The following is a 9,572-nucleotide window of genomic DNA, read 5'->3' as shown; positions in this document are numbered from 1 at the left end:
GTTTGAAACTTTTCAAATATTTACTGATAGGGATTCTGAAAATCATAAAGCAAGGCTTCAAATTTAGAAGACTTGGCAAAAACCTCTAGGTCAAAAGCAAGGAATGTATTAGTTCCCTTTATCTGCAGGGAATATGTTTCAAAACCCGCAGTGGATGCCTGAAACCTCAGGTAGTTGCAAACCCTATATACACTATGTTTTTCCTCTATGTATATACATATGATAGTGTTTGATTTATAAATTAGACTCGGTAAGAGATTAACAATAATAACAGAACAATTATAACCACGTACTGTAACAAAAGTTATGTGAATATGGCATCTCTCTCAAAATACCTTATTGTACTGTACTCACCCTTCTACGTGTGATGATGTGAGATGATAAACTGCCTACGTATTGGGGCACCTGAGTGGCTCAGTTGGTTAAATGTCCACCTTCGACTCAGGTCATGATCTTGCACTTTGTGAGTTCAAGCCCCCATGTCGGGCTCTGTGCAGACAGCTCAGAGCCTGGAGCCTGCTTTGGATTCTGTATCTCCCTCTCCTCTGCTTCTCCACTCACATTCTGTCTCTCTGTCTCTCAGAAATGAATAAATGTTAAAAAAAATTAAAAATAAAATGCCTAGGTATGAGATGCAGTGAGGTGAATGACGCAGACACTGTGACGCAGCATAGGCTGCCTTTCTGATGATTCGTTAGAAGGACACTCATCTGCTTCCGACCTGTGGCCAACTGAACCTACGAGAAGCAAAACGGTGGATAAAGGGGACTACAGAATTAGCTAGGGAAGGCCACGAGGCTGCAAGTATGGATGGGCAGCCTTCAAGATGGCTGCCCTGGCCAGAGAGAAGGAAATTTAGCTGGAGAAAAGGGCTGTAAATATGCTAAAGGACTTAGGGCTTTGAGGACTTGGCTCGAACTAAGTTTTATGAAAGGAAGGAATTGTGGCCGATCATGGACCATCAGGTGCTTCCAATGGCTTCCTCCCTTATCTCTAGTTTTCTATCTGATCCACATCTTAAGGGCCACCTTCTTTTTTCACTTTTTAGCACACTAGGAGGGTGGGCAGGCAGAGATGGGAGTGTCTGTGTCGGGGGAACAGTAGTTGTCATACTTTCTTTTTGACTTTAGAGCTGAAAACAGACAACTGGGGCCAGTGGAGAGGAGAGAAAATGGGGTAGGGGTGGAAGTGGAGAGCACGGGCAGAGTGAGAGCTGGAGATGAAGCCTCAGTTCTCAAAGTGATTCAGTGTTCATGGCCATGGGAGCAATTTCCGGTCCAGTTATTCCTAAGTCAGAAGTGGCCTCCCGTTGGATATGTATGTATATATCCCAAACTGACTCTTAATTCTTTTATTTGCTCCCATCATCAATATTTTATAAAAACTATTACAATTTTAGTCTCACTGTTTTCAAGACAGACTGGTTAAGTGGTTCTGGGCTCTGGTCACCCCTGGGCTGGACTCTGGTCCCCAATGAGGTCCCTGTCAAGCTGGGGCTCTGGTCACGCCTCAGCTAAAACATTTTGCATGATGTCTTCCACAGTCACTTTCAATTTTCTGTATTTTCAACCAGTCTTTTAATATCACTTGAAGAAAAAAGCCGTGTGCACGCGTGCATGGGTGTGTGTTAGCTGAGTGAAGTCAATTTTGCAAGACTGTGATATGAGTTCGGTTTTGTTGTCATTTAAATTGTGTTTTGTATTGAAACATCCTTCTGAAAAGGACAGGGCCCTAGGGGTCGTACTGGCTTAGAACAAAATGTACATTCTCATATGTGCTTCTGTGTCTTAAAAGAGCCTATAGGTTGTGTGTATGAGAAGGAAGAATACTTACAGTGAAATGTATCTTATTCCTGAAAGACTTTTCACAGTCATGAACTACTCATTTTATAGAACTCAAGTTGATTTTTTTTACATCTATAAAATAGTAATAGAGTTTTATGTCTTTCTATAACCATAATATAATGGTGGCCTGAAATAGAACAAAATTCCCATAAAATGTTAAATGGCTCAAAGCCACTTTATGAATTGAGATCCTTATTACAACTTTTAGGAAGTAAATATGGATGTGTAAATGAGCACGAGGCAGATCCTTAGGAATATCCTTACTGATCCTGCTGCCTTTAGGATTGTAACCCCTAGCAGCTGATTAATATGCAGGGAGACATGTAAATTGAAAAAGTTGCCTTTAACATACTATACTAATGTCTCTCTACCTAGTCATTTGGTAAAATAATTTAGCGAAATGCATCCACGGTAAATAGGTTTATCTTCAAGCCTAATGCTCTTTTCCATCTTAACTGAGCATAAAATTATATCTTTAGAGATCTGCGGGTAAGAAAGGCTTGGTGCCTCTTGAACAGTTCAGTGTGACATATGGTTTTAAACGCAACAATTTTATCTGTAGCACACAGTATCTGCAAATTTGAGCTAATGTTCCTGTGCAAACAAGAAGGGATTTATGCCCAAAAACTAAAGAAGAAGAAGAAAAATCTTTTTAGCTACCATATGTAGAACACTGAAAACTGTGTATAAATAGAAAACAATATTGACATTTGTGCATCTATAAATTTTTAGAAACATGTTTTTACAAGTGGCTCTTCTCGTCAAACATTAATGGTAACAGCGTTCTTAAATGCAGATCCTATAGGGGTCAAGCAGGTAATAGGCACGAGGAAAGCCCGCCCCGGGAGGATTGAGGGGAACCTAAGAGGGTTTCCCTGTCTAAAGCAGACAAGAACCTTACAAAATCACAATATCCAGGAGGCTGTTGCCATAGAGTGCTCCTGCCCTAGGGTGGCCGCATCTGCCAAATTTTCAAAAGATGTCCCATAATTGGATTTTGTGTAAAGTCTCACAGTCGCGTTGGCAACAGGATTTTTTTTTAACACAATTTCTTTTAAAACAGTTCTGTAGGTCCAATTTGGTATGTGGGTTGCTGATTTGTTACCTTGCTATCTGATGCATGTGGTCAACCCAAAAGAAAGGGCAGATGTTGGGAGAGCAGAAAGTAAAGGAGGAAGAGAGGGAAGAAGGGGAGAAGAGCAGAGGGAAAAAGGGAGAGAGGAGAATAAATGTTCCAAAATATACATAGAGATTTCATCTTAATCTCTGTAAAGAAGTGTATCTGAAGTACTAATCTTCGTACAAATGAAAATTAAATTTCTTGAAAGACATGTACATTTGATTAGATTTGAAATAGGACCTTGTTTCTTTCTGAGAAATGGATTTTGTCTATTGTGTGAGATAGGGATGAACATTTATTTCTTTCACTATGGATATAATATTGACAGGGCACCACGTGCTGAAAAGACCACCGTCTCCACAATGTTCAACCTCACCACCTTAGTTCCAAATCAAGTAGACACAGGTATAGGTACTGATACATATCCCTATCATCTGTTTCTGGACTCCAGATTCTATCCCATCATTTATTTGACTATGATAACAGTATCACACTGTCATTATACTACAGTTTTATAACAAATCAAACTTGATACTATAAGTCTTTCCACTTTGGTGAGGATTCTTTCCTCTAGAATGTCTTGGCTATATTTGGCTCTGTGTTTTTACATATAAATTTTAAATTATCTTGTTCATTCCCAGCCCCATGGAAGACATTTTGGCATAGCTGGACACATGGACCCAGGGGCTCCCCTTTAAGTACACTCCCCCAAAGAAATGGAAACACGGTGCACCAAAAGACATATACGGATGTTCATTGCAGCAATTTTTGTCATCGACAAAAATCTGGAAATAATCCCAGTTTTCCACCACAGTAGAATGAATACATTAATTGTTTTATATTGATTCAAGTGAGTGCAGTGAAAATATACAGCGATGAAAATGAACCACTACTGTAGATAATGACATGGATAAATCTGGCAATAGGGAATGAATGAAACCAGACACGTTTCAATGCAAATTGTGACCCAATTTGTGTAAACTTGAGAAGCCAGCACAGTAAAAGTGACGGTATTAGAGGTTAGTATACTGGTTCTCTCTGAGGTGGATTGAAAGCCCAGAAGTGACATAAGGGAGACTGTTTGGATGCTTGTAATCTTGTATTCCTTTGGCCTGGATGCTGGTCACATAGGAGAATTTACTTTGTGAAAGTTCCTCAGGCTGTACATTTATGATTTGTGTACCTTTTTAAATGGATATTGTACTTCAGTAGAAAATTATGTGAAAATATAAATGTAGTGCCTGAGGCATAAGTCCTAGGTTTTGTTTGGTTTGGTTTGATTTGGTTCTGTTTTGTGTGTTTCCCTACAAAGCAAATGGGAGCCAGTGGAGAAGTCTGTGAGTCCGGCAACATGGTGTTATAGCTTATGGTATAACAAATATGGCTTTTATTTTTATATTGAACTTTTATATGTCAGAAGAGCCTGTGGAAGGATCTATGGAGATGCCTAGTATTGTAGAGTAATGCAAGTACCCAGACAGCTGACTACCAGGTAATCAGAAAGAGAAACTGTGGAGGAAAAGACAGAGTGAGAGTAAATTAAATGGGTACCTGTATCATGGGGAGGTCATACAACTCATCTGATCATACTTCTTTCTTATTGAGAAATTCTTTGCCTTTCTTCTTTCTTTTCCTTTCCCCTGTGATTATAGGGACTCATACTGATACAGCATCAACTAATGAAGTCGGATTTTGCAATGACATCCTAAGATTTCCGTCACCTCTAGAGTGTTTGGGACTTATGTCCCACCTCCCATCACCGTGAGCAAACTCGTGTGGTCAAAGTGGCTAATGATGACTGTAAGGATAGAGTGACTGAGTGTGGCCACGAGGCTCATTGCTATCAATTTTACATTATATTAACATCTAATAATAATCATGTGCTAGTCTCTTAACAACTCTGTGATGCAGACAAAAAATTCCAATTGTGGAACATTATATAGTTCTTTGCAGGTCATAACAGTAGTGAAATTCAGGCCCTTGGCTTCTTTTCTATTAGGTTGGTTATTTTCAAATTTTTTTTTTCTCCGGAGCCTTATTCTTAAAGGAAATAAGATGAGGAAGTTTAATAAGCAAACAGGTCGAAGAGTAGCCACTTGAATGACGCGGCGTTGGGAGAATATACCCAGGGCTGTACTGTTTCACCTTCATCTTCTCCAGTCCCAGCCCCAATCCCTCAGGCTTTTAGAACCTTCTAGAACCCTTCTTCAGTTTGGGTTTTCCCCAGAAAGCAGTCTGCAACAAGAGTTGACCTGCAGGTAGTTTACTTTTGCATAAGATCCAAAGGAACAGGATTAGGAGACTGGGAAGGACAGAAGAGAGAAGAACAAAGCCCAAACAAGGGTGCGTGATAGAGCTGGCCATCCCTGGGGGCACCTGGGGTTTGTTCCCGCCAGGACCATCTGGGGAATCACACAAAATGAACTTCAGAAAATGGCCCACCCAAGGGATGGGAGAATGGGAACCTTTACTTACTACCTCCTGCCTCCAGTGGTCAAGGACTCGCCTTCAGAGTATGAACCTTTCTCTCATTTCCAGTTTCATGCCTGTGCGAGTAGAGAAGTTCCTGTAAGTGTTCAGAGCGGCAGCATTGGAAGAGATGGGGCCTAGAAAGCTCGATCTGGGCAGTGTCGCCAAGGACAGGGGCTCTCAGGGTTTACCCGAGCAATGCTGGTTTCTGTGGAGACGCTGTAGTAAAAGGCTTCTTGCGAAGATGTGAGATGGGGCCCCACAGCGTGAGACACAAACCCTAGGTCTGGCTTCCTGAGCCGGCTTCACTGCTCTGGCCCTTTCGTGTGTCCAGCTCACCCAGAGTGCTCAGAAATGCAGACTCCTGGGCTAGGACACAAAACTGCCCAGGCCGCATGGCTTCAGCTGGGGACCCGAAACCTGCATTTCTCATCAACATCCTTAGATGACTACTCACAGTGAAGTTTCAGGACCATGACTGCGCATTCGGATTTGATTCCACTGTGACCTGTTGGCCGAAGCATCCAGACTCATCAGATGAGAGGCCAGATCAGATGAGGGGCTGATACTTTCTTTAGGCAAAGCAGTTACTATTATCAAGTACGGTGAGACAGGAAGCTGGTAGAACCATATTTGTTTTCTCTTCAAGAATCTTCCCTTTCCATCTTCTCTCCCTCCCTCCTTCTCTCTCACTCTATCTCTCTCTTTTAAAAATTTTTAATGTTTATTTACTTTTCAGAGAGAAAGAAAGAGAGAGAGAGAGACAGACAGAGACAGAGCATGAGTGGGAGAGGGGTAGAGAGCTTGGGAGACACAGAATCCAAAGCAGGCGCCAGGCTCTGGGCTGTCAGCACAAAGCCTGACATGGGGCTTGAACCCACGAACTGTGAGATCATGACCTGAGCTGAAGTTGGAATGCTTAACTGAGTCACCCAGACTTGCTCTTTCTTTCCTTCTTTCTTCCTTCTTCCTTCCTTCTTCCTTCCTTCCTCCTTCCTTCCTTTCTTTCTTCCTTTCTTTTTCTTTCTTTCTTTCTTTCTCTCTTTCTTTCTTTCTTTCTTTCTTTCTTTCTTTCTTTCTTTTCTTTCTTTCTCTCTTTCTTTCTTTCTTTCTTTCTTTCTTTCTTTCTTTCTTTCTTTCTTTCACAGGCTTCAACTTCAAACCTTTTGGGCTTTGTCGAAATACTCTTGGCATTTATGCTTGGACACGTGAAAAGTTCCTTCTCTTTACGCTATTATGCATTTTCTTGGTGGAGTTTGGCCTTTGTCCTTTCTCCAAATCTATTTTTTCCCCTTAACTTTCTCACTCTTCAGGGCATTTCAGGTCTAAATGTTGACCAAATAATTCTCTACACTATAATTTATAAAATATTTCCTCCCGGGTCAGGAAAGTAAGAGGTTTTATTGCAGCTCAGTTCCAAAAGTAGTAGACAGAGCCTGGATGTTTAAACAGAGCCCGAAGCAAGGTTTTGCCAACCTTTCAGAGGCTGCATCACAAATATTATTTATTTGCTTCTTCAGATATTGGAGTTAGTATAGCTTCCTGAAGGTCATCTCTTACCCTGCCTTCCCTGCTCCCCACGCCAACCTTTCTGAGTCCTCTATGAAAATAAAAGCCACCCCAGGAGGAATCATAGTAAGCTGTAATAGTTATTACCTTACTTTTCAATTAACACTCTAGCAGGGATTATTTGGAAGTCAACTGAGAATAGGAATAAGGGAGCTGTTTGTCACCTGGAAAACCTGGTTAGAATAAAACAAAGTAAAAATAAAGAGAAAGGGAAGGGAAGGAGATCTTTACAATTTTGCTTAAAACTGACAGGTGGGGGCACCTGGTGGTTCAGTTGGTTAAACGTCCGATTTTGGCTCACTTCATGATCATGAGTTTGAGCCCCGCATCAGGCTCTGTGCTGACAGCTCAGAGCCTGGAGCCTACGTCAGATTCTGTGTCTCCCTCTCTCTTGGCCCCTCCCCTGCTCACAATCTGTCTCTCTCTCTCTCTCTCTTTCTCAAAAATAAATAAACATTAAAAAAATTTAAAAAAAAACAACAAAACGTGGCAGGTGGTCATGGAACTTCAGATGATTTGGACTACCTTAATTTGCCAACCTAGGGTTTAAAGGCACACTATTTTGAAATTTTGATTTTTTAAAAAATGTTTGTTTATTTTCGGGTGAGAGAGTGGGGGAGGGGCAGAGAGACGGGGAGCAAAGGACCTGAAGCGGGCTTTGCACTGGCAGCAGCGAGCCCGATACAGGGCACGAACTCAACGGACTGTGAGATCATGACCTGAGCTGAAGCAGGATGCTTAACCAACTCAACCACCCAGGCGCCCCTGAAATTTTGACTTTTAAAAGGAATCAAGGTTTATCCCACAGGGACAGAGAAAGCCATAAGTCGTCCACTTTCTTGCTGTTGTTACAAAGTGACATTTACCCCTACCAGCGTATGACTACAGTATCTAGAAGAAAAAAAAGAGGGGAGCTCCTGGGTGGCTCAGTTGGTTAAGCCTTGGACTTCGGCTCATGATCTTATGGTTCTTGAGTTGGAACCCCGCGTTGGGCTCTGTGCTGACAGCTCAGAGCCTGGAGCCTGCTTTGGATTCTTTGTCTCCCTCTTTCTGTGCCCCTTCCCTGCTCATGCTCTGTCTCTGTCTCTGTCTCTCTCTCCCTCTCAAAGGTAAATAAACATTAAAAACATTTTTTTTTAAGTTTTAAAAAAAAGACCTTACAAATCCCAAGTTTTATTTGCCTTATGTGTATTGCCAACAGAGCTCAAAGGTAAGGGGTGCTTAGGTCAATGGTATTCGCGTAGGGTTGCTATCCTAGTGGACTGCCCGGAAGGAATATGATGGACAAATTACACTTCATTTTGAGCCTGCCTCTACCACAGAAGTAGCAGCAGCTCCAAGGGTGAAAGTGAGTTGTCCTAACTTCGAGAAGTTACTTGTGTGGTCATATTGTACAACCCACTTCACGACTTCTGCCCTGATTTTGTATTCAACTTATTTATATTTTAATATAGTACTCAATGCAAGAGAATATATGTGACATATATGTATGTATGTGTTATGTATCTTTCTGCATGTGTAAGTTATAAAGGGTGATAATGTAACGGACAACTGTGAACCCAATTGTCCAATCCAAGTGATCGAACATGTCACAAAACTTCCCTCTGTGTATCTTTCCCCCGTTCCCCTCAATCTTCCCCTTACCTTACACAAAAGCTAATCAGTACCTTGAATTTTGTCTTCTCACTGTCTAACCTATTTTTATTGTTTAATCATATGTTTATATCTATGCCTAAATAACACATTTTCCAGTGTTTCTTGTTTTTGACCGTTACATTAAGTATAGCACATGGCATATCTTCTTCTGTGACTCTTTCGTTTCACCAAAATTCATTCATGTTGTCTGTCACTGCCGTTCAATCATGTATTTTTCCCTCAATGACAGTGTCACATTGATTAACATCTTCCCTTGTCAAAGGGGAAGTATTACCTCCACTTTGTTGATGCTGTTTTGAATATATTCTTCTGTATCTCCTCGTGTACATACGAGCAACAATTTCTCCTGGGTATGTACCTAGGGCAGAGTTTCTTGATTGGCACATTTGGGGCCAGATAATTCTTTGTTGTGTAGGTCTGTCCTGTGCATTGTAGGATGTCTAAGAGCATCCCAGGCCTCTACCCACTAGATGCCGGTAGTGTGACGACCAAAAATGTCTAAAGACAGCTGCCACATATTCTCTAGAGGTCAAAATCACTGACCCAGGAATCACTCCACCCAGCTGTTGGGTGGAGATCAGGTGTGTGAATATTCATCTTTACAAGAGAATGCCAAATAGTTTTCTAAAGTAATAATAACAACTTAGTGTCCTCTGCCTTTCCTGTTGACTCACTTCCTCTCCAGTACTTGGTATTTATTATCAAATATTTAGATTTGAGACAACTAAATATGTGTAAAATGGAATCTCATTCCCAAAATTATCCCATTTTGGCAGTAATTTGTATTTCCTTGATTATTAACTGGATTGAGAACCTTTTGACATGTGTTTGGGACAAACTTGTTTCTTCTTCTGTGTTTATGCCTGTGTTTGGATCTTTGCCTAGTTTTCTGCTGGGTTTTCTGTTTTATTTAT

This window comes from Panthera leo, chromosome B2 (genome assembly GCF_018350215.1).
Source record: "Panthera leo isolate Ple1 chromosome B2, P.leo_Ple1_pat1.1, whole genome shotgun sequence".
Classification (NCBI taxonomy): domain Eukaryota; kingdom Metazoa; phylum Chordata; class Mammalia; order Carnivora; family Felidae; genus Panthera; species Panthera leo.
Note: the sequence above shows the minus strand (reverse complement) of the source record.